The sequence below is a fragment of the Oryx dammah genome, unplaced genomic scaffold, assembly GCF_014754425.2.
Source record: "Oryx dammah isolate SB20612 unplaced genomic scaffold, SCBI_Odam_1.1 HiC_scaffold_23, whole genome shotgun sequence".
NCBI lineage: Eukaryota > Metazoa > Chordata > Mammalia > Artiodactyla > Bovidae > Oryx > Oryx dammah.
The window spans coordinates 1,134,886-1,159,335 of record NW_024070207.1 but is presented as its reverse complement, the minus strand read 5'-3'; the positions used below and the strand labels follow the sequence as shown (position 1 = coordinate 1,159,335).

Below are 24,450 nucleotides of genomic sequence, written 5' to 3'. Positions count from 1 at the left end.
AAAATTATCAGAGTTTATATACAATTGAGGACGTAATGTTTGCCTTTCTCAGCCTAACATTTAACTTAACATAATGCCATCAAAGTCCATTTACATTGTTGTGATTTTCTTCTGTCAATGGCTAAATAATATTCCATTGTCTGTGTGTGTGTGTCTATGCCATATTTTTATATTCATTCATCTTCAATTGATATAAATTGTTTCCATATCCTGGTTATTAGAAATAATGTAGCAATAAACATGGGGATGTTATAACTTTTTGATAGTGTTTATTTTTTTTTAGTACCCAGAAGTAAAATTGCTGTATCACATGGCAGCTACATTTTTAATTTTTGAGGAACTTCTATACAGGTTTCCTATAACTGCTCTGTTTTAGTCCTACCCACAGTGCACAAGTTATCCCTTTTCTCCACACCTTTGCCAATATTATTATCACGTATGTTTTTTTTTCAGTGTCTATAGTTAATTTTATTTTAATATAATTTAAACACATATCATTTAGAAAATACCAAGAAAAATTTATGTACTATAGTTGATGCCATTGCATTTGGACAAAGCTGGCAAGTTCCCGCTATGAGCATAGCCCAGGAGGCAACACTGAGGTGACGTAATATGTTGGAGTAGATGTTGTGGCTTTTGGCCCACAGTTTGGTAGCTCTCAGGGTTCACTTGAAGTTGTCAGTGTTTGGCACTAGATGTAAAATGTCATTGGTTACCCTGCAATCAATAAGACTTCTTATACATATCTAAATTTTTAAGCAGACTGTCATATATTTTAAATCCAAGTCTTCTGGAATAGTCTGAAGTGCTAATCTTGCAAACAAAATATCACTCTCTATCCCATCAAACAGTTTGATAACTGGTACAAATGCCTCTTCAACAGCTCTTAATTTTTTTATTTCTCCCTGTAATTTCAACTTATCATAGAATGAGGAGAAAAAGTCAGTTCGATCAATATGTGTAGGTGCAACACACAAGGCATGAGTATTGGCGTCTTCTGTATACACTCCTGTTCTGTAAGGTCCAGCTATAAACATTTTCCCACCAACATGTTCAGTTACAGACTGTGGAAGATTCTTGCTTTCACTGATTTCTCTTATCCACTCTTACCAGTTTAATATTCCCCAAATTAAAATCTTCCACTGAAGTTCCTCTTCCTCTTCAAAAATCCCAAAGGGCTTCAGAATCTCCACTAGTTTCTGTGTAAGTAGGCAGTCAGTCTCCTTGGGGGTTGCTAAGCGGGAAGGAAGGGTGAGGGCTGAGTCAGCCCTGGGTCCAAACTCACTCTAACTCAGGATTAAAGTATTTTATTTTAAAATAAAAGTGCTGATATCAAAATGTTCTAATTGCTTTTTTTACTAGAGGCACTATAATGTATCATTCAATCCAGAACACTTAAAAATTATATACAACTCTCTCTCTCTCTCTCTCTCTCTCTCACACACACACACACACACATATATATATTTAATATAGGCATGAAGTGCATAGCTTGTGAATGTTTACATAGAGCTGGGTACATCTAAGTAACTGACACACAAAAGAAGGTTCAGTTCAGTTCAGTTAACTTCAGTCGCTCAGTCGTGTCTGACTCTTTGTGACCCCATGAACCACAGCTTACCAGGCCTCCCTATCCATCATCAACTCCTAGAGTTTACCCAAACTCGTGTCCATTGAGTCAGTGATGTCATCCAACCATCACACCCTCTGTCATCCCCTTCTCCTCCCTCCCTCAATCATTCCCAGCATCAGGGTCTTTTCAAAAGAGGTAGCTCTTCACATCAGGTGGCCAAAGTATTGGGGTTTCAGCTTCAACATCAGTCCTTCCAATGAACACTCAGGACTGATCTCCTTTAGGACGGATTGGTTGGATCTCCTTGCAGTCCAAGGGGCTCTCAAGAGTTTTCTCCAACATCACATTTCAAAAGAATCAATTCTTCAGTCGTCAGCTTTCTTTATAGTCCAACTCTCACATCCATACACGACTACTGGAAAAACCATAGCCTTGATGAGATGGACCCTTGTCAGCAAAGTAATGCTTCTACTTTTTAGTATGCTATCTGGGTTGGTCATACCTTTCCTTCCAAGGAGTAAGCATCTTTTAATTTCATGGTTTCAGTCAATAGTTACCTTTCATGTAAATGTGTTAAATGCTCCAATCAAAAGAAAATGTCTGGCCAAATAAGACTCCTATATATGCTGTCTACAAGAGCTGCACCTCAAACCTAGGGACACATATAGAGTGAAAGTGAGGAGTTAGAAAAAGATATTTCATATAAATGTAGACCAAAAAAAGCAGGAGTAGCAGTACTCATATCAGATAAAATAGACTTTGAAATATAGACTGTGATAAGAGACAAAGAAAGACACTATGTAATGATCCAAAGATAAATCCAAAAAGACGAAATAACAATTATAAATATATATGAACTCAATATAGGAGCACCTCAATTCATAAGGCAAATGCTAACAAGTATGAAAGTGGAAGTTAACAGTAATACAATAATAGTGGGGCACTTAATAACCCACTCAAACTTACAGATAGATTAACCAAAAAGAAAATTAGCAAGGGAACACAAGTTTTAAGTCATACAATGGACCAGTTAGACCTAATTGAAATCTACAGGGCATTTCACCCCATGGGTCTCACATTTTTCTTAAGTGCACACAGAACATTCTTCCAGATAGACGACATCCAAGGCCATAAATCTAGCCTTGGTAAATTTTAACAAATTTGAAATTATTTCAAGCATTTTTTTTCCTGATCACAATGTGGTAAGATTAGATATCAAATAGAGGGGGGAAAAAAGAAAAAAACTATAAGAAAGACAAAAATGGAGGCTAGGCAGCACACTTCTGAACAACTGACAGCACAGAGAAGAAATAAAAAAGGAAGTCAAAATAAGCATTGAAACAAATTAAAATGAAAACAAGACCACCCAATCACCTATGGGATTCAGTAAAAGCAGTGTTAGGAGGGAGGTTCATAGCAATACAACCCTACGTCAAGAAACAAGAGAAACATCAAATAAACAACCTAATTTTACAACTAAAGCAACTAGAAAAAGAAGAACACAAGAAAACCAAAGTTACTGGAAGGAAATAAATCATAAAAATCACAGCAGAAATAAATGAAAAAGAAATGAAGAAGACTTTATAGCAAAGATCAACACAACTAAAAGCTGATCCTTTGAGAAGATAAATAAAATAGACAAAGCATTAAACAGACTCATCAGAAATAAAATGTAATAGAATCAAATCAATAAAATTAGAAATGAAAATGGAGAAATCACAATAAACAACACAGAAACACAAAAGATCATAAGAGACTACTATGAACAATTATATGCCAGTAAAATGGACAACTTGGAAGAAATGGACAAATTCTTAGAAAGTATGACCTTCCAAAATTGAACCAGGAAGACATAGAAAATCATAACAAACCCATCACAAGTACAGAAATGGAAACTATAGTAAAAAATGTTCCAACAAACAAAAGCCCAAGATGCAATGGCTTCACAGCTGAATTCTACAAAAAAATTAGAGAAGAGCTAACATCTATCCTACTCAAACTCTTCCAGAAAATTGCAGAGGAAGGCAAACATCCAAATCCATTCTACGAGGCCACCATCACCCTAATACCAAAACCAGACAAATATGCCACAGAAAATGAAAACTGCAGGCCAATATCTCTGGTGAATATAGATGCAAAAATCCTCAACAAAATTCTAGCAAACAGAATCCAACAACATATTAAAAAGTCCCTACATCATGACTGAATGGGCTTTATTCCAGGGATACAAGGATTCTATAATATTCCCACATCTATCAATGTGATATTCCATATTAAAAAATTGAAAGATAAAATCCATATGAGTATCTCAATAGATTCAGAGAAAGCCTTTGACAAAATTCAACACCTGTTTATGATAAAAGCTCTCCAAAAAGCAGGCATACAAGGAGCATCAGTTGTGTCCGACTCTGTGCAACCCCATGGACTGTAGCCTACCAGGCTCCTCCATCCATGGGATTTTCCAGGCAAGAATACTGAAATGGGTTGCTATTTTAATTCAGGAGATCTTCCCTAGCCAGGGACTGAACTCAGATCTTCTGCATTATAGGCAGACACTTTACTGTCCAGTCACCAGTGAAGTAGGCACATACTTCAACATAATAAAAGACATATACAACAAACCCACACCAAACATTATCCTCAATGGTGAAAAATTGAAAGCATTTCTCCTAAAGTCAGGAACAAGACAAGGATGCCCACTCTCACCACTACTATTCAACAGAGTTTTGGACATCTTAGTGACAGCAATCAAAGAAGAAAAAGAAATAAAAGGAATCCAGACTGGAAAGGAAAAAGTAAAACTCTGTTTCAGATAACATGATCTTCTACATAGAAAACCCTGAAGACACCCCCAGAAAATCACTAGAACTAATTAATGAATACAGTCAAGTTGTAGGATACAAAATTAATACACAGAAATCCCTTGCATTCCTATACACTAACAATGAGAAGAAAGAAAGAGAAATTAAGGAAAGAATACCATTCACCATTGTGATGAAAAGAATAAAATGCTTAGGAATAAATTGACCTAAAGAAACAAAATACCTGTATATAGATAGCTATAAAACACTGATGAAAGACATCAAATATGACATGAATAGATGGAGAAATATACAATTTTTGTTGATTGGAAGAATCAAAATAGTGAAAATGAGTATACTACCCAAAGAAACCTATAGGTTCAATGCAATCCCTATCAAGCTGCCAATGGTATTCTTCACAGAACTAGAACAAATAATTTCACAATTTGTATGGAAACACACACACACACACACACACAAAAAAAAAAACACAAAACTTGAATAGCCAAAGCAATGTTGAAAAAGAATGAAACTGGAGGAATCAATCTGCCTGACTTCAGATCATACTACAAAGCTACAGTCATCAAGAGAGTATAGCATTGACACAAAGATAGACATATAGATCACTGGAACAAAATAGAAAGCCCAGAGATAAATCTACACACCTATGGACACCTTATTTTTGACAAAGGAGGCAAACACATACAATGGAGAAAAGACAATCTCTTTAACAAGTGGTCCTGGGAAAACTGGTCACCCACCTATAAAAGAATGGAACTAGAACACTTTCTAACACCATACACAGAAGTAAACTCAAAATGGATTAAAGATCTAAATGTAATACCAGAAACTTTAAAACTCTCAGAGGAAATCATAAGAAGAATGGTCTCTAACATAAATTGTAGCAAGATCCTGTATAACCCACCTCCCAGAGTAATGGAAATAAAAGCAAAAATAAACAAATGGAACTTATGTATAACCAAATGAAAAAGTGGACCAAAGAAATAAACAGATATTTCTCCAAAGAAGACATACAGATGGCTAACATGGAAAATGTTCAACATCACTCATTATCAGACAGATGCAAATCCAAACCACAATGAGATATCACTTCACACCCGTCAGAATAGCCAGAATCAAAATGTCTACACACAATAAATGTTAGTAGAGAAAAGGGTACCTTGTTACACTGTTGATGAGAATGCAAACTGGTACAGCCACTATGAAGAACAGTGTATAGAGTCCTTACAAAGCTGGAAATAGAACTGCCATATGACCCAGCAATCCGACTGCTGGGCATACACACCTAATAAACCAAAATTGAAAGAGACATGTGCACCCAAATATTCATTGCAGCACTGTTTGCAACAGCTAGGACATGAAAGCAACCTAGATGTCCATCTGCAGACGAATGGATAAAGAAGTTGTGGTGTTTATTCATATGGAATATTACTCAGCTATTAAAAAGAATGCATTTGAGTCCATTCTAAGGAGGTGGATGAAGCTGGAGCCTATTATACAGAGTGATGTAAGTCAGAAAGAGAAACACTAATACAGTATATTAATGCATGTATATGGAATTTAGCAAGATGGTAATGATAATCTTATATGCAAGGCAGCAAGAGACACAGATGTAAAGAACAGACTTTTTGACTCAGTGGGAGAAGGTGAGCTTGGGATGATATGAGAGAATAATATTGAAACATATATATTACGATATGTAAAACAGATGACCAGTGCAAGTTCGATGTATGAAGCAGGTCGCTCTAAGATGATGCTCTGTTATAACCCAGATGGATGGGATCGGGAAGGAGGTGGGAAAGTGTTTCAGGATGGGGGGATACAAGTGCACCAGTGGCTGATATAAGTCTATGTATGGCAAAAACCACCACAATGTTCTAAAGTAATTATCCTCCAATTTAAATTAATTAATTGACTAAAAAATAAATGATCTGTAAACTTTTTCTTGTCTAAGATTCAGTAAAATGTACCATATTTATTATCCCAACTGAAGGAACAACATCAACAATAACAACAAAATCTACCACAAATATATGATTAGTGTTTGCTTCCATCTGTCAGATTGAAAATGCAGGGAAAATATTCGCAGGGAATTGGGTAGGGTCTTGTCTCAGTATTGTGAGTCAAGTAACTTGAGACTAAGCACTGTTCTGGTCCTGCTTGGATACTAACAGGAAATAAGTTCAGGAAAATACTCAATACAATTGATCATCAGCAAAAGGCAAATTAAAGCTTTATGACTCAGAAGTTCTTCTAGGTGTTTACCCAGGAAAACTGAAAATAAAAAATATATGCACACAACATGACTTGTACAAGAATTTCTATAGCAGCATTAATCATAAGAGCTCCAAATAAAAAATAGAACACATATCCATCAGCAGAGGAACAAATTTAAAAATTGTTGCTCATACATACAAAAAAAGTGCTCCTCAGCAATGAAAAATAATAAACATACAAAACAAAGGTGATTGAAGAGGCAGGCTGAATTTAAAAAAAAGAAAAACTGGACAACGAAAAGTGTATACTATCTGATTTCATTTATCTAAATCTTTAGAACAGGAAAAAGTTATCTCTGGTTTAAAAAAAAAATCAGAATGGTAGTTTTCTAGGATTAGGATGGAGAATGAATGAGAAGGGGCAAAATGGGTCTTTCCTTATAATGGAAATTGTCTGATAACTTGATTAGCATGATTATGCAATTATAAAATTCATCATACTTTGTAACATCTACCTTTTTCTCACATACATAAATTACTTCTTAATTAAAAAATGCATTGAAAATAATGACTTTAATGGCAGTCCAATGGTAAATATTCCACAGTTCCACTGCAGAGGTCATGAGTTCAGTCCCTGGTCAGGAAACTAAGATCCCACTTATGCCGTGGCCTCGTCCAAAAATACATCAATTCAGTTCAGTTGCTCAGTCATGTCTGACTCTTTGCGACTCCATGAACTGTAGAACACCAGGCTTCCCTGTTCATCACCAACTCCCAGAGCTTACTCAAATTCATGTTCATCAAGTCGATGATGCCATTCAACCATCTCATCCTCTGCCTTCCCCTTCTCCTCCCACCTTTAATCTTTCCCATCATCAGGGTCTTTTCCAGTGAGTCAGTTCTTCGTATCAGGTGGCCAAAGTATTGGAGTTTCGGCTTCAGCACCAGTCCTTCCAATGAATATTCAGGAATGATTTCATTTAGGATGGACTGGTTGGATCTCCTTGCAGTCCAAGGGACTCTCAAGAGTCTTCTTCAACATCATAGTTCAAAAGCATCAATTCTATAGTGCTCAGCCTTCTTTATAGTCCAACTCTCACATCTATACATGACTACTGGAAAAGCCATAGATTTGACTACGCAGACCTTTGTTGGCAAAGTAATGTCTCTGCTTTTTAATATACTGTCTAGTTTGATCATAGCTTTTCTTACAAAGGGCGAATGTCTTTTAATTTCATGGCTGAAGTCACCATCTGCAGTGATTTTGGAGCCCCCCAAATAAAGTATTTCACTGTTTCCATTATTTCTGCATTTATTTGCCATGAAGTGATGGGATGGGATACCATGATCTTAGTTTTCTGAATGTTGAGTTTTAAGCCAAACTTTTCACTCTCCTCTTTCGTTTTCATCAAGAGGCTCTTTAATTCTTCTTTACTGTCTGCCATAAGAGTGGTGTCATTTGCATATCTGAGGTTATTGGTTCTTCTCCTGACAATCTTAATTCCAGCTTGTGCTTCATCCAGCCATTTCTCATGATGTACTCTGCATATAAGTAAAATAAGCAGGGTGACAATATACAGCCTTGACGTACTCCTTTTCCTATTTGGAACCAGTCTGTTGTTCCATGTGCAGTTCTAACTGTTGCTGCTTGACCTGCATACAGATTTCTCATGAGGTTGGTCAGGTGGTCTTGTATTCCCATCTCTTTAAGAATTTTCCACATATTATATATACATTTTTTTCTAAAAATAATTGGTAAAATCTCTTTCAGAAAAGTGATATTTGAAAAAAAAAGTCACAGAAATAAAGTCAGGAGTGAGTAATACAAGGTTGGGGTATTTAAAAGTATCAAATACCCCATCATCTCCAACACCAAATGCAACCTTTAGAATGTTAGCTCCGCAAGGACAGAATTTTTATCCTGTTTTTAAACCTTGGTTCCAGTCTTGATCTATGCTCGCTGCTCAGTAAATATGTTGACTGAATGTCATCGATGTTGAATCAGATAAGATATGAGGAAAGATCACTGGATTTCAGGAATGGTAACCAATGAATTTTTAAAGAACTTAAATAGAATAAAAGGACTTGAAATAATCTATTCCTTATTCAAAAGTGTTGTATATTTAATCTACATGGCGAGGAAAGATGCATGACAGGGATTTCAAGTAATATTGAAGGAAATGTGACATCTTTTACTAAGATGTTTAATTGGTAAAACAAATTAAACTCAAATGGTGTGTAAGAGAAGAATGAGTTTTGCCTCTCATATGAAGGAGGCAAAATGAGTGAAGAAAATTATATGTTCATATATATAATGTCTATTGTAGGTAGTAGATGCAGTTTGGAAAGTAATTATGACTGCTTTAAAACAATGGTGACAAAACTGGTCCCACTTTTGGGGCCATATATCAGTAGAGATCTTTTTGTTTAATGCTAAACTGATTCTGAAACAAGACTGCATGGTACCAAGTTTAAGGACAGTCCTATTTGAACGCAGAGGCAGTTGTGAGTTATCCTGACTTTATAAGCACAGAGGACAAGTTTTTTAAACAAAACTATGTACCTGTTGGGCTTCCCAGGTGACTCAGTGGGTAAAGAATTTGCCTGGAATGCAGGAGACATAAGAGACACTGGTTTGATCCCTGGGTCACGAAGATCCCCTGTAGGAGGACATAGCAACCTAGGCCAGTATTCTTGCCTGGAGAATACTGTGGACAGAGGAGCCTGGTGGGTTACAGTCCATAGGGTCGCACAGAGTCGGACAAGACTGAGTGACTGAGCAGACATGCACACATGTACTTTTTAAGATTTTACAATTCTAACTGTCTACTTATAAGCAAAGGAATTTTTTTAAAAGATGAAACAAAAAAAAATGAGGGAGTTAAACTGCTTCATGTTTGAGGATCTAAAAAATGTTTATTGGGAGAGATGGTTATTAATTAGTTATTAATAAATGTTTCTTTAAGAATGAATGAGTCAATCTCTGTACTCTATCACAGGGATGTAGAAACAGAATTGGCTGTTGTTAAACAGGAAGAAATGTTCTTATCACCATTGTTTTCCAGTATTTTCCATCCAACAAAAACAACAAAAAATGATGGCATTGGGAAATTATCTATGGTTTAAACTCTGCAATATCTGGAAAGCTGATCATAAACTGTTAAACAGCACTCATTTGTCAAATTCTGAATTATATTAAGAATGGTGAAAAGGATGGTAGAGTGGTAAGGATTGAGCATGTTGTTTCTCAAGACAATTCCATTTTGTGGGCCTGAATGAAGAAATTATGAAAAAGTAAATATTTACATATTACCATAAAGAAAAGGAGAATACAAATAGTATTACTATGAGTCTAGCACAGTGCAATTTATTTACATTTTAAAGTGATATTGACAATATTACTGAGATTAAATATATTAATTTCCCTTAGGAATAAGAATATGGATATAGTCTCCAAATATTTTTTAGTATAAGAAAAATATTTAATTATATGCAAAAGGCCTTTTTCTTGGTTAGAAAAATAATTTGCTTATTATCATTTACATTTATTGAACCCCAGGAATAATAAGTAAGATAACTGCTCTGTGTATGCAGAAAGCTCTTGATATATCCTTATTGTATGCTAAGACAGTGTTCATTCACATACACTGGAGATCCACCATAAAAGTTATTTCTGATGGGATAGGATGAAACGTGAAATAATTGCTTTCATTTCTTTCACAAATTGCTGGAAAATTTCAGGTTCATTTCACCATTTACTGTTTTGAAGAAGCGACAAGAAAAATGGTATGATCTTGGAAAGAAATATGTCATCAGTGATAAGCAATCCCAAACTCAGTTAAGCAAGTAATTCATTGCAGGTCAAGAACTACACCCCTGACAATACTGCACATGCAGGTAATACACCACATGTCATATTTGAAGGGGAGCATGCTTTTTCTACTACTACATCTTCAACAAATTCTTGGTACTTGCTGATATAGAGATGAGAAGGATTTGCAGAAGTAGAAGAGTGCATTTAAAAGGAATATGAAATGTAGTACAACAAAGAAGGAATGCAATTAGAATTCCAAACTCATGAGGAATATTAGCCAAACAAAAAATCATGGTGTAACTACATTATAAATGTTAGTAAATGTTCACTATAACTAAAAATTAGGTCTTATGGGCAGAAAAGTCTCCAAATTTAATGTCCATAAAATTGTCCTTGATATTTGTGAAAAGATAAGGAGAGGAGTTTCATCATTCTTGCTTTAATCTCATTCTATTCCTCATCTATATACTCAACTATAGATGGATTAATCATGAATATAATAATATACTCCTACTCTCACTCCACTCAACTAATATAGCTGTAAAAACAGTGGGGAGGTTATTACCTTCAGTGTTTAATTAAGTATTTAAACAAATAGTGTTAAAATACTGAATAAAAATCTAGATATAAAGATTATCTATAGCTATTCTCTTTCCAAGCAAAAACTCATGGTATTTCACTGACTAGATCAGTGAACAAGATGACTCTATTATTATTATTATTTTGCATACAAGAGCCAGGATTCAGCCATATGGAGTAATTTCACAGATTTGGGGAATACCAGATATTTCTGCTAGTCTTTTTAGGCAGAAATACCTTGTAAATAATTAGTCATATTTCTGCATTTTAAGAAATCATATTATTGATATGGTTTGTCATCCAAAGTGAAAGTGAAAAAGTCAGTCATGTTTGACTCTTTGCGACCCCATGGACTCTACAGTCCATGGAATTCCTTAGGCCAGAATACTGGAGTGTGTAGCCTTTCCCTTCTCCAAGGGATCTTCCAAACCCAGGGATCAAACCCATGTTTCTCACATTGCAGGCAGATTCTTCACCAGCTGAGCCTCAAGGGAAGCCCAAAACCAAATATTAAATGAAAAGGATGCCTTCTGAAGAATTCATGGACTTTTCCTGCAGGAAATTCCTAAACCACTTGCAGGACTGAGAGCAGCTTAGAATTAAGTTAAATTATGCTTGACTTTTATTGCTCAAAAAAGCAAAATGTGGATGCAACAAGAAATCAGAACTTTTATAACTAACTCATACACAGATTTTTCTCTAAACACAGTTTTAAATATTCAACATAGTTATTAATAATTCCATCTTAAAATGGGATTATGAAATAAATATGACTATGCCTAAGTTACAAATGAGGGATCTTAAGCATAAAGAAGTTAAATATCTTGTTCAAGGCCAAAAGTTCAGTTAATGACAAAGTTATTATTAGAAGACCGGAAAACCTGGTTCCAGCATCAGCACTCTTTTTTTAAAAATATAAATTTATTTATTTTAATTGGAGGCTAATTACTTCACAATACTGTATTGCCTTTGCCATACATCAACATGAATCTACTACGGGTGTACACGTGTTCCCCATCCTGAACCCCCCTCCCACCACCCTCCCCGTACCATCCCTCTGGGTCATCCCTGTGCACCAGCCCCAAGCATCCTGTATCCTGCATTGAACCTGGACTGGCGATTCGTTTCATGTATGATATTATACATGTTTCAATGCCATTCTCCCAAATCATTCCACCCTGGTCCTCTCCCACAGAGTCCAAAAGACTGTTCTATACATCTGTGTCTTTTGCTGTCTCACATACAGGGCTATCGTTACCATCTTTCTAAAGTCCATATATATGCGTTAGTATACTGTATTGGTGTTTTTCTTTCTGGCTTACTTCACTCTGTATAATAGGCTCCAGTTTCATCCACCTCATTAGAACTGATTCAAATGTATTCTTTTTAATGGCTGAGTAATACTCCATTGTGTATATGTACCACAGCTTTCTTATCCATTCATCTGCTGATGGACATCTAGGTTGCTTCCATGTCCTGGCTATTGTAAACATTGCTGCGATGATCATTGGGGTACACGTGTCTCTTTTAATTTTCGTTTCCTTGGTGTGTATGCCCCGTAGTGCCACTATGGAGATCAGTGTAGAGATTTCTTAAAAAACTGGAAATAGAACTGCCTTATGACCCAGCAATCCCCCTACTGGGCAGCATCAGCATTGTTAACCATTATGCTATAGTATTAGAAGTTAAAATATAGACAAATGACAGGAGATAGCAACAGAAAAGGCTTCAGGTGGCGCTAGTGGGAAAGAGCCTGCCTGCCAAGGCCGGAGACTTTAGAGACACAAATTCGATCCCTGGGTCAGGAAGATCCCCTGGAGGAGGGCATGGCAATGCACTCCAGCATTCTTGCTTGGAAAATCACATGGAAAGAGAAGCCTGGTGGGCTACAGTCCATAAGGTCACATAAGCAACTTAGCACAGCATAGCACAACCACAGAAAATATCAGCAGAGACTGATTCATCCAGTTAACTTTTCATGCTATAAAAGTTACTGAAGGTTTCACTGCTATCTCTTGAAATAATGAGACAGCAACAACAATTTTTGGGCACTAGCTAAACTACAGATGCTTTCACAATATCATTTATTTCATGCTATCCTTAAAACCCCACAAGTGAGTTAAGATGTTGCTAATAAATGAAAGAAATTAATTTAAATCTAGGATTGTCTGACATCAAAAGACATTATGACTTTTAACTGATAATGCTGACCAGTGAAATAAATACTTTTCACTGTTTTCACTGTTCATGGATGGCAATGGGTGTTCAAAAGAAAATGAAATTGTTTACTGCATTAATGAAGATAGGATATGCATAAATACAGTTTATATACTGTTTTTCCTAAAACACTTAAAACCTAATTTAACCTAATTTAATTCAACAAATATTTGCTGATGTCCCATTTAATTAATGTACAAGATTAAGTTATTCAGGGGAAACAAAAATGAGACAGCCTGTCCACAAAGCTTACAGTTTACTGAAGATTAGACAATTGTGCAAAAAAGAATGTCTCATAAAAGAAGAGCATAGACTTTTTTTTTCAAAGAAGTACAAAACATTATGTGGATACACCTGGATTTAAGATGACAGAAGGAACAGATTTCTACTTTATTTTCTGATAGTCACTCCCAAATAAGAAGAATAAATGAGAAAATGAAAACATAATCTCCATATTTCATGAAATCAGGATGTTGCTGTAACATCAAAACTTAGTATATGATGGTGGAAAGTAGATGAAGGATTATAATGACACAGCTGTGCTAATAAAATTCCATACTGTTGTCTTCTGGGTGAAAAACAGAGATGGGAAGAGAAAGGGAACAGACTAGGAGCTTTCATTTGTACTTTTGCCTCTGGCCTTCAAATCATAAAGGTGAACCTGGACTGAAGTGCATGAAATATTACTATATTTAGGTCATGTTAAAATGTATAGAAAGACTTAATAATAGATACAAAGAAAACTAATCAAATGAATAGTATAATATAGTATTTAAAGTAGTAAACATTTAGCCATAAAAACATAAATGAGAATTTTGTATTAGACTCAATTCATACATTTTGTAATTTTCTTCTGTGACTGCGGAATGAAAGAGAAAAAAACAGAAGTTGAGGATTAACCAGAATGCACTTTATAATAATTTAACTGAGCACATTTCACTATTTCACTATTGTGTCCAATTTCTTTCTTATAATCACTTTTTATGCATTCATGTGGAATATATAAACAACATAATTGACATACTAACATACTCTTATTTTTTCTTAATGGGTTTTGAATATTTTCTCATATAATTAAACATCATTCTTATCTATTAAAGTGAAATTTTTATTTAAAAATTGCATAACTGACAGGCTACATATATACCTGTGTGAATATCAACAACAAGAAATTAGAGTACAGTTCCATGGACCCAGAAAGTTCCCTCCTGTCGCTTTCCATCTCACCTCATCCTTACCTGAGCAAGCAATTTCTAATGTTTATGACCATTGGTTAGTTATTCCTATTCTTGCATTTATGTAAATTGAATCATATAAAGTGTACTCTTTTATCGAGCCCATCTTTGCATGAAATGTTCCCTTGGTATCTCTAATTTTCTTGAAGAGATCTCTAGTCTTTCCCATTCTGTTGTTTTCCTCTATTTCTTTGCATTGATCGCTGAAGAAGGCTTTCTTATCTCTTCTTGCTATTCTTTGGAACTCTGCATTCAGATGCTTATATCTTTCCTTTTCTCCTTTGCTTTTCACTTCTCTTCTTTTCACAGCTAAGGCCTCCCCAGACAGTCATTTTGCTTTTTTGCATTTCTTTTCCATGGGAATGGCCTTGATCCCTGTCTCCTGTACAATGTCACGAACCTCACTGCATAGTTCATCAGGCACTCTATCTATCAGATCTAGGCCCTTAAATCTATTTCTCACTTGCACTGTATAATCATAAGGGATTTGATTTAGGTCATAACTGAATGGTCTAGTGGTTTTCCCTACTTTCTTCAATTTAAGTCTGAATTTGGCAATAAGGAGTTCATAATCTGAGCCACAGTCAGCTCCTCGTCTTGTTTTTGTTGGCTGTATAGAGCTTCTCCATCTTTGGCTGCAAAGAATATAATCAATCTGACTTCAGTGTTGACCATCTGGCGATGTCCATGTGTAGAGTCTTTTCTTGTGTTGTTGGAAGAGGGTGTTTGCTATGACCAGTGCGTTTTCTTGGCAAAACTCTATTAGTCTTTGCCTTGCTTCATTCTGCATTCCAAGGCCAAATTTGCTTGTTACTCCAGGTGTTTCTTGACTTCCTACTTTTGCAATACAGTCCCCTATAATGGAAAGGACATCTTTTTTGGGTGTTAGTTCTACAAGTTCTTGTAGGTCTTCATAAACCATTCAGCTTCAGCTTCTTCATCGTTAATGGTTGGGGCATAGACTTGGATTACTGTGATATTGAATGGTTTGCCTTGGAAACGAACAGAGATCATTCTGTCGTTTTTGAGATTGCATCCAAGTACTGTATTTCGGACTCTTGTTGACCATGATAGCTACTCCATTTCTTCTGAGGGATTCCTGCCTGCAGTAGTAGATATAATGGTTATCTGAGTTAAATTCACCCATTCCAGTCCATTTTAGTTCTCTGATTCCTAGAATGTCGACGTTCACTGTTGCCATCTCTTGTTTGACCACTTCCAAATTGCCTTGATTCATGGACCTGACATTCCAGGTTTCTACGCAATATTGCTCTTTACAGCATCGGACCTTGCTTCTATCACCAGTCACATCCACAGCTGGGTATTGTTTTTGCTTTGACTCCCTCCCTTCATTCTTTCTGGAGTTATTTCTCCACTGATCTCCAGTAGCATATTGGGCACCTACTGACCTGGGGAGTTCCTCTTTCAGTGTCCTATCATTTTGTCTTTTCATACTGTTCATGGGGTTCTCAAGGCAAGAATACTGAAGTAGTTTGCCATTCCTTTCTTCAGTGGACCATATTCTGTCAGACCTCTCCACCATGACCCACCTGTCTTGGGTTGCCCCGCAGGCATGGCTTGGTTTCATTGAGTTAGACGAGGCTGTGGTCCTAGTGTGATTAGATTGACTAGTTTTCTGTGAGTATGGTTTCAGTGGATCTGCCCTCTGATGCCCTCTTGCAACACCTACCATCTTACTTGGGTTTCTCTTACCTTGGGCGTGGGGTATCTCTTCACAGCTGCTCCAGCAAAGCACAGCCTCTGCTCCTTACACTGGATGAGGGGTATCTCCTCACTGCCGCCCTTCCTGATCTTCAGTGTGGGTTAGCTCCTCTAGGCCCTCCTGCACCTGGGCAGCCACCACTCCCTGGATGTGGGGTGGCTCCTCCTGGCCACCACCCCTGGCCTCGGGCGCGGGTGGCTCCTCTTGGCCATTCCTGCATTGTCGCAGCCTGGGACTATAGGCTGCTGCCCCTGATCTTGGACGTGGGGTACCTCCTCTTGGCCGCACTTAGTGCACCGGTCGCAGCTGCCTGTGCTTAGTGTGCCGGTCACAGCCGCTTGCCTTTGCATGAACATTTCATGCAAAGATGGGCTCGATAAAGAACAGAAATGATATGGACCTAACAGAAGCAGAAGATGTTAAGAAGAGGTGGCAAGAATACACAGAAGAACTGTACAAAAAAGATCTTCATGACCTGGATAATCATGATGGTGTGATCACGCATCTAGAGCCAGACGTCCTGGAATCTAAAGTCAAGTGGGCCTTAGAAAGCATCACTATGAACAAAGCTAGTGGAGGTGATGGAATTCCAGTTGAGCTATTTCAAATCTTGAAAGTTGATGCTGTGAAAGTGCTGCCCTCAATGTGCCAGCAAATTTGAAAAACTCAGCAGTGGCCACAGGACTGGAAAAGGTCCGTTTTCATTCCAATCTCAAAGAAAGGCAATGCCAAAGAATGCTCAAACTACGCACAATTGCACTCATCTCACATGCTAGTAAAGTAATGCTCAAAATTCTCCAAGCCAGGTTTCAGCAATACGTGAACCATGAACTTCCTGATGTTCAAGCTGGTTTTAGAAAAGACAGAGGAACCAGAGATCAAATTGCCAACATCTGCTGGATCACAGAAAAAGCAAGAGAGTTCCAGAAAAACATCTATTTCTGCTTTATCAACTATGCCAAAGCCTTTCACTGTGTGGATCACAATAAACTGGAAAATTCTGAGACGGGAATACCAGACCACCTGACCTGCCTCTTGAGAAACCTATATGCAGGTCAGGAAGCAACAGTTAGAACTGGACATGGAACAACAGACTTGTTCCAAATAGGAAAAGGAGTATGTCAAGGCTGTATATTGTCACCCTGCTTATTTAACTTATATGCAGAGGACATCATGAGAAATGCTGGACTGGAAGAAACGCAAGCTGGAATCAAAATTGCCAGGAGAAATATCCATAACCTCAGATATGCAGATGACACCACCCTTATGGCAGAAATTGAAGAAGAACTAAAAAGCTTCTTGATGAAAGTGAAGGAGGAGAGTGAAAAAGTTGGCATAAAGGTCAACATTCAGAAAACGAAGATCATGGCATCCGGTCCCATCACTTCATGGGAAATAGATGTGTAAACAGTGGAAACAGTGTCAGACTTTTTTTTTTTTTTTGCCTCCAAAATCACTGTAGATGGTGACTGCAGCCATGAAATTAAAAGACGCTTACTCCTTGGAAGAAAAGTTATGACCAACCTAGGTAACATATTGAAAAGCAGAGACATTACTTTGCCGACTAAGGTCCTTCTAGTCAAGGCTATGGTTTTTCCAGTAGTCATGTATGGATGTGAGACTTGGACTGTGAAGAAGGCTGAGCGCTGAAAGATTGATGCTTTTGAACTGTGGTTTTGGAGAAAACTCTTGGGAGTCCCTTGGACTGCACGGAGATCCAACCAGTCCATTCTGAAGGAGATCGACCCTGGGATTTCTTTGGAAGGAATGATGCTAAAGCTGAAGCTCCAGTATTTCGGCCACCTCATGCAAAGAGTTGACTCATTGGGAAAGACTCTGATGCTGGAGGGATTGGGGACAGTAGGAGAAGGGGACGACAGAGGATGAGATGGCTGGGTGGCATCACTGACTCGATGGATGTGAGTCTGAGTGAACTCCAGGAGTTGGTGATGGACAGGGAGGCCCGGCGTGCTAAGGGTTGTTATATCTTCTTAGAAAATCCACCCCTTAAATAAGCTTTAATGCACTTTTTCCCTGATAACTTTCCTTGCTGTGAAATCTTCTCTGTATGAAATTAATTTAGCTATTCCATTTTATTTTGATAGGGTTTAGTATCAGATTTTTATCCATCCATTTATTAATACTTTTAATTTGTACATTTCCTTATATTTAAAGTGGATTTCTTTTATATACATGCTTACTGTTAATCTGAACTTTCTTTGTGGTTATAACTTGGGAAAGCTTTAATATAAATATTAGAATTTATGTAGGTTTCTGCCAGTAGCCAGTGGGAATCCTTTATCCTATGATATCTCAGTTACCTATAGTGGTTTTAGCTGAATGGAGAAATCCCAAACCAATAATTTGTCAGCCTGAGTAGACCATTTTATTTCCTTAAGCTCTCAAGTGCAGTCAGAAATAAACATCCAGCCCACAAACATTATGTTTCTCATTCCAATAGTGTATCATAAAACCTTGTGTTCTTCATTACAGTCACCAGTGAAAATTTAAGTAACTATTTGTCACTGCTTGCTATGAATTAACAGTGATACATTCTCCAATAGTAACAAGATCTGTACTACTTGTATACACAATCAGGTCAGATAACCTATCCCAGATTCCCAATCTTGAAGCTTTATTGCCTGAATTTCTTCTAGCTTCACTTTGTCAGGCCTTGATTTAGGAAATAGAAACTATTCCAAATATTTTAAGAAGAAAGGGACTTAATATAGTAAATTCAGTATTTAAAAGGTTATTGCAAGAGTTGTAGGATGAAGCTCAAGACTTCACTAGACCTCTAATACTGGCACCAGTATTAGTACTCCTCAGAACAGATATATTAAAAGTGCTAATATTTTCCATTATAATTAGGAAGGTGGGGAATCAGAAGGTGAGCCTATAAGTTATGACCTTTAATATAAAGTCATTGCAGCCATAATCCATGGTTTAGGAAGACTGTTCAGGAAGCATGACTACTATTAAAAACACTGTGTTATTGGATGCTGAAATATGAAATAAAGAGACTAGCCATCATTTTTTTCAATACCAATAATGCTAGTAACTGGGTTCAAAAATGTTGAGCCTGGCCACTATTATTGCTGCAATTGTCACTTTCATGAAACTGGAAATTGAGCAATGATATCTCTACAGTCAATTTTTGCCATCCAGGAAACTAAAAAACCATTTTAGAAGGCCTATGCCTGACTTTTGCCTTCTAAGTCTTATGCAAGTACAACTCATTAGCAAAATTTAATTTGACTATGTAGGTTTTTTATATTACTGTATAACAAGTTATCACAAACTTAGTTCAAAACAACATCCTCTTTATCTAGTTATCTATTTCTGAAGTTTAAAGTGACACCACTGGGTTCTCTGCTCAGTACATCACAAGACCGGAAGCAAAGTATCAGCCATGCTGAATTATAGTCTAGAAGGTCTAGGAAAATATCTGTTTCTAGTTCATTAAAGTTGTTGGCAAAATTTAGCTACATGGAGTTGTAGGACTGAGGTTGCCATTTCCTTAAAGGCTGTTAGCCAGGGGTCATTCTTTATTCCTAGAAACCACTCTCTGTTCCTTGTACATGGTTCCTTTCATCCTCTAAGCCAGCAACAGCAGACCCATTACATCCTTCTTCTTCTTGAAAACTGTGTCATCTCTTTCTGCCATCAGCCTCAGAAAATTTTCTGCCTTTAAAGGACTCATTTGAGTCAATTTCACCCAGATAACTTCTGTTTATTAATATTAACTGACTTGGGACTTCAATTACATCCATAACATTCCTTCACAGAATGATATTTAATTGAATAACCAGAATATGGGAATATTAGGACTGAAAGGCTGAGTATGTATATGCTTGGGCTTCCCAGGTGGCGCTAATGGTAAAGAACCCACCTATCAATGCAAGAGACATAAGAAATGCATGTTCAATCCCTGGGTCAGGAAGATCCTCTGGAGAAGGGCATGGCGATCTACTTCAGTATTCTTGACTGGGGAATCTCATAGAAAGAGGAGCCTGGAAGGCTGCAGTCCTTAGGGTCATAGTGTCAGACAAAGTGACTTAGCATGCATTCATGCATATGCTTATGTATTAGTGGAATCAATGGAAGTTATGACAAAAGGAAAGTGAGAGAAAAATTAGAGTTATTTTATTATTATATCCTACTTGTATTACTTTGTACATACAAGTGTACATACATTACACTTGTATAAAGTGGTATAGTGTCCCTTGAAAGTGGACTTAGATTAATTGTAAATGTACATTGCAAACTTTAGGACAATCACTATTAAAAGACAAGTAATAATAGAAGGAGTGTAGCTTATATGCTAAGAGAAGAAGGAAAATGAAATTACATAACATGTTCTAATGTTAATAAAACTACAAAAGACAGAAAAAATGTAGAAGACAGAAATAAGAACAAAGAAGAAAGGAAACAATTAGAAAGGAGTAACAGAAAAGTGGATATTAATCCAATTATGTCAAAAATTATTTCAATGTCATTGATTTAATGTACCAATTAAAAAACAGATTGTCAGAATGATAAGGAAATAAGACCCAACTATCTTAACCAGTCATGACTGATAAAACAGAATACCACTGACAGTTCAGGAAGCTGGAAAGTTTACTATCAAGATGTTGGCAGATCTGGTCTTTGCTGAAAACCTGCCTCCTGGCTTTCAGAGGGCCATATTCTCATTGTATTATCACACGATAGGAAAGAGAGGAAGCAAGCTCTCTCAGGTCTCTTCCTTTATAATCACATTTATGAGAGCTCCATCCTCATGACTTCATCTAATCTTATTTACCTTCCAAAACGTCCATTCCTAATACCATTACATTGGGGGTATGATTTCACCATGAAATTTAGGTGTACATAAGTATTCAGTCTATAACACCAACTATATGTTGTCTATAAGAAATCCTCTTTAAAATATAAAGACATATATACATTTAAAGTAAATAGATTGAGAAAGGTATACCATGCTAATAACAATTAAAATAAAGCAGGAGTAACTACATTATATATATTTCAACATTTAGAAATCAATTAATGCCATCCATCATATCAAGAGGTTAAAGAAAAAAATCACATGATCACATCAGTATATGCAGAAAAAGCTTTTGACACAATCAAGTACTCATCCATGATAAAATCTTTCAGTTCACTAGGAATAGAAGGGAATCCCTCAATATGATATAGAATATTCACAAATCCTACAAATAATATAAAATTTAATGGTGAGAAAGCTGACAATTATTCTAAGAATAGAAGTAAGGCAGATTTCCCCTCTAAACACTGCTTTTCAATATCATACCAGAAGTTGTAGGAATGTAATAAGACAAGAAAATAAAACAAAATATATACTGATAAGAAAGGAAGAAAAAAATGTATTTTTTCTTTAAGAAAACATGATTTTCTATGCAGAAAATCCCAAAGAATTGAGAAAATAACTCTTAGAATTAATAGTAATTATAGCAGGTTTTTAAGAAATAAGGTAAAAACATAAAACTCAATTGCTTCCCTATACACAAAAAATGAATTATTAAAATGTAAAATAAAAAAAACACATTTCCATTTTTATTAGCATCCAAGAAAAGATGAATATTTAGTGTTATGAACTGAATTTATATCTGTGTAAAATTCATATCCTGAGGCCTTTAACCCGTGATAATAGTATCTGGATATAGTTAAGATTCCTTATAGCTCAGTTGGTAAAGAATCCGCCTGCAATGGAGGAGACTCTGGTTCAATTTCTGGGTCAGGAAGATCTGCTGGAGAAGGGATAGGCTACCCACTCCACTATTCTTTGGCTTTCCTTGTGGCTCAGCTGGTAATGAATCTGCTTGCCAAGTGGGAGACCTGGGTTCGATCCTTGGATTGGGAAGATCCCCAGGAGAAGGGAAAGGCTACCCACTCCAGTATTCTGGTCTGGAGAATTCCATGGACTGTATAGTACACAAGGTTACAAAGAATTGGACTCAACTAAGCAACTTTCACTTTCAAGGTTATATAAAGTCTTGAGAATATCATCCTCATTATGGGATTAGTGCTCTTAAGAGGAAACTAAAGAACTTTTTTTCTCTCTCTCTCTTTCTCTCAGCCGTGTGATGGACACAGAAAGAAGATGGCAATCTGCAAGCGAGACAGAAGATCCTAGCCAGAGACAAAGTCTGTGACTATTGATATTGCTGTGAGACAATTATTAAACGTGATAGTGGTGAGGACTCAGAAAGAAAAGAGAAAAGGTATAGAGAAAACATTCATCTTCTTAGAGAATACATAAATAATTACATAAAGAATAATAGAAATACAGACACTTAAGGGCATTCTAATGAAGGCTCAGATAAAAATTAGAAACATGATTGAGCAATGGAGAAAAGGCAATTCTTATTGCAAATTAGCAAATAACTTGACTGAATCATCATCTTCATCAAAGGAAAAAACGGATAATCTTGTGCCTCCAGATTGTTGGAATGAAAAACAAATGGTTATGTTTACAGAACAGTACAAACGGCTTGAAATAAAAGAAGGCAAATTAGGATGTAAGGGTTACTCAATGGTTCAGCATTTGGGATTAAAAGCAGAAGACCATGTCCACATGTCCAAGGAGTGGAGTGTATATTTGGTAATCCCTAATGGCACTTTGACTTTTCACTTTCATGCATTGGAGAAGGAAATGGGAACCCACTCCAGTGTTCTTGCCTGGAGAATCCCAGGGACTGGCGAGCCTAGTGGGCTGCCATCTATGCGGTCGCACAGAGTCAGACATGACTGGAGCAACTTAGCAGCAGCAGCAGCAGAATTGTTTCTCCTTGTGTTTTGTGGGAGGTAGAACTTGAGAATAATTAAAATTGGATATTTAGCTGACAAGATTTCTAAACATTGTGTTGAAGAAGTATCTTGGTTCTTCCTGACTGCTTATAGTAAACTATGAGAAGAAAGAAATGAAGAAATAATTGTTAAACAAAAATGAGCTGAACTTAAAGACTTGGAAAACTGTCAGCCTATCCATATAGAAAAAAAAAATGGAAAGAGTGTTTGTTCAGAAAGAATAAGAATGGTGCTTGGCTTTTGATTAGATTAATACAAATGTGAATCATGGAGCTAAACAACCACTCAAGTAGGAACACTTTAAACTAAAGGTGATGTAAATGGGACAGAATGAAGACTTTTGAACTCAGATCGCACAGTTCAGGATGATAACTTTGGCTGTGAATTTGCGCTGTTCTTCAAAAACAAGAAAGGGTAGCCCCAAAGGCAATTCAGAGATCATCAAGACCATTGCCTCAATTTCAAAAGGCAATATATCATCCATTTGAAGCCATGGAAGCTAGGTTACACAGAGCCCTGGGAATGAGACTCCCAATTCTACACAGTCTGCCTTGGCTCTCTTTGGGGACATTTTTCATACCACAGTTCTGCCATATAAAGGAGGAGATTCATTCTACCCAGCTATGGGAGTGACATTGATACCCCAGTGGGACTGGAAGGTAAAAGATCTAAACAAAAAGTTTTACTCACTTCTTAAGATCTAATGGAATTTGTCCTGCTCAGTTTCAAATTTTCAATCTTATGTCTATTCTACCATTGTATTCTAGAAGCATGTAACTTGTTTTCTTTCAGAGGCTCACTGCTCTATATGAATCTCATCTCAAGTCTCATCCATATCTCAGGTAATTTATATGAGACTTTGAACTTTAGACTTTAGAGCTGATGCTGGAATTAATTTACCGTTTTGAGACTATTGTGATGAAATGCATGCATTTTATATATGAGAAAGAAGTACATTTGAGAGACAAAGGGAGGAGTGCTATATACTGAATATGTACTGCTTAGATTCATATGTTGAGGATCCAAGTACCAATGTGATGGTTCTTAGAGGTTGAGTTTTGAAAGGTAATTAGGTTTTGATGCAGTCATGAGTCCTCATAATGGAATTAGTGTCCTTATAAAAAAAGCCAGACAGTTTGATCTCTGTCTATTCACAATCTAAGAACACAGCAAAAAAGATGGCCATCTCCAAGCCAGGAAGAACACTCTCACCAGACACTCCGTCTGCCAGTGCCTTTGTCTTGGACCTCTGTGTTTTCAGAACTTTGGAGAAAGAACATTTGTTATTTAGGCCACTCAATATATGGTATTCTGTTCTAACAGCTCCAACTAATACACTGAAGTATAAATCTAACAAAATATTGGCAAGACTTATTTATATGAGGAAACTACAAAATTCTGAAGAAAGAAATCAAAGAATTAAATAAATGTAGAGATATT

The 24,450-nt window shown here is 36.6% G+C and overlaps 1 pseudogene; it reads right to left on the bottom strand.

The window, feature by feature from the left end:
• Positions 1-494: 494 nt before the first annotated feature.
• Positions 495-24,450, bottom strand: part of LOC120882496 — a 97,951-nt pseudogene continuing 73,995 nt past the window's right edge.